A 2,491-nucleotide genomic window follows, 5' to 3' on the forward strand; every position below is an offset into this window, starting at 1 on the left:
CCTCAAGCAAGAGGGGGGAAATTCTTTTTAAAAAAATACTCTCAGTCTGCCTTCTGCATTCCTCATTCCTTAGCACCGGGAGTGCAGATGCTGACAAGCCCTTCTGTTTTAGGGGAGGTTTCATCTGACAAAGCTGAACACCAGGACTGGACCCTGCTTCCACCGTTCCCATGAACTCACTGCTGCACAGCAGGGCTGACACCTCAGCAGCCAGAGGACAGAGGCCCAGCTCCTCACGGCACATTCAACCAGCACCAAAGCACAGCTTCAGCCATGGAGCTGAAGGAAGGTCTCCTAGAACAGGAAAATGTGTGTGTGTTTATGTGTGCTTGTGTGCAGCAAGGGGAGGGTCTGTTGGCTTTTAGTTTTGCTCAGAAAAGTCTCCTCTAACTTGTCAATGACTTTTCCTCCTTGCACGGGTCCCCATGCCCAGAGGCAGCAAATGTCTAATGGCAGCTCCATCACCGAGTTCCTCCTCTTGGCATTCACAGACACACGGGAGCTGCAGCTCTTGCACTTCTGGCTCTTCCTGGGCATCTACCTGGCTGCCCTCCTGGGCAATGGCCTCATCATCACCGCCGTAGCCTGCGACCACCACCTCCACACCCCAATGTATTTCTTCCTCCTCAACCTGTCCCTCCTTGACCTGGGCTCCATTTCCACCACTGTGCCCAAAGCCATGGTCAATTCCCTGTGGGACACCAGGGCCATCTCCTACCAGGGATGTGCTGCACAGCTCTTTCTGTTTGTCTTTTTGATGTCAGCAGAGTTTTCTATTCTCACCATCATGTCCTACGACCGCTACGTTGCCATCTGCAAACCCCTGCACTATGGGACCCTCCTGGGCAGCAGAGCTTGTGTCCACATGGCAGCAGCTGCCTGGGGCAGTGCGTGTCTCTATGCTGTGCTGCACACAGCCAATGCATTTTCACTCCCCCTCTGCCAAGGCAATGCTGTGGACCAGTTCTTCTGTGAAATCCCCCACATCCTCAAGCTCTCCTGCTCAGATGCCTACCACAGGGAAGTTTGGGTTATTGTGGTTAGTATCTTTGTAGAATTTGGGTGTTTTGTTTTCATTGTGGTGTCCTATGTGCAGATCTGTGCTGAAGATCCCTTCTGAGCAGGGACAGCACAAAGCCTTTTCCACGTGCCTCCCTCACCTGGCCGTGGTCTCCCTGTTTATCAGCACTGGCATGTTTGCCTACCTGAAGCCTCCCTCCATCTCCTCCCCATCGCTGGATCTGGTGGTGGCAGTTCTGTACTCAGTGGTGCCTCCAGCAGTGAACCCCCTCATCTACAGCATGAGGAACCAGGAGCTCAAAGACACATTGAAGAAGCTGATTCAATCAGCTCTTTTCAGCAGCATTAACCTGCTCGTGTCTCTTCAGAAGTGATTTCAAATTCATCTCCGGAACCTCCTGCGCTTTGGGCATTTTGCCTGTGATAACCCTGTCTGTCCATGTCTGCATCCACTCCACTCCAGCAGAGGCCTGAACCCAGCCTGTCTGACCCAGAGGCCTGTTCACATGTGTCTGGCACAATGGTACAGCTCGCCTCCCATGTCGCATCTCTGGAATAAAAGGGGATTTCCTCAATGCTGGTGCCTGGAGGTTGGGCTCTTCTGCCAAAGCTGAGGTCAGGCTGAAGAAATTGCCCCCACAATGCCATGCTGCTTTGCTTGGCTTCTCCATGGGATGGGGGGAGGAGGGCATGGGGCAATGTGTTAGAGAATGGGCCTGGGCTGAGCCTTCACCTGTGGGTGCCCAGTTCCTCTGGAGATGGTGAATGATCGACAGGGATCTGCCTGGGACATCACCCCACGGCTTTCAGGCACCACGGCCCGGTCGCTCTGCAGAGCAGTACCAACAGCTTGGGGCCTTGTGGAGAGCACAGGGAGGGGGTAGGAGCGGCAGGTCAGGCCAGGACAGACAAACTTCCCTGGTGAAAGGCTCTCTGGGGGCAGGGACATGCCTGGAGAAGAGCAAAGCAGCAACTCTCTGCTTCCAGAGGGTTATAAATGACAAAGAGAAATCTATTTCTGAATGCACCAGCTCGGGCAGGCTTTTCTATTGCTTGGGCAGCCGGAGCAGCCTGAGGATCCCCTGGGCCAGGAGTCTTTTCCTGGGAGAGGGGCTGGCACAGAGGGGCTTGCTGGCAGTGAACAATAAGGATGTCTTGGAGACAGGAGTAGACACTGGCTTCCATCTCCTCATGCCATGGCTGGCCCTCAGCCCTGCACCTGATGGGGAGGCTGAGACACCTCTCTGCCTCCCAGGAGCTACTGTGACCTTCAGAGGGGCTGGGGCTGTGGGGTTGAGTGTGCAGAGCTCTGCAGTACCCATCAATGGGCACTGCCACGGGGTCAGCCCAGAATGGGCTGCTTTTCTGGGCTGGACAGGAGGGAGACGGGTAGGGGGCGGGAAGTGATGGGGAGAGCCAGAGAGGGACTGGGCTGGGCTGGGAAGTGCTCAGGAGAGGAACGCACTGAAGT

The 2,491-nt window shown here is 55.2% G+C and overlaps 1 pseudogene across 1 annotated transcript; it reads left to right on the plus strand.

The window, feature by feature from the left end:
• The first annotated feature begins 442 nt into the window (after positions 1 to 442).
• Positions 443 to 1,394, plus strand: LOC309604105 (olfactory receptor 14A16-like; annotated as a pseudogene). The gene has a single exon. The product of its transcript is annotated as an olfactory receptor 14A16-like (transcript).
• Positions 1,395 to 2,491: the final 1,097 nt, after the last annotated feature.

The sequence above is a fragment of the Platalea leucorodia genome (genome assembly GCF_965183815.1).
Source record: "Platalea leucorodia genome assembly, contig: HAP1_HAP1_SCAFFOLD_350, whole genome shotgun sequence".
In the NCBI taxonomy this organism is placed as follows: Eukaryota; Metazoa; Chordata; class Aves; order Pelecaniformes; family Threskiornithidae; genus Platalea; species Platalea leucorodia.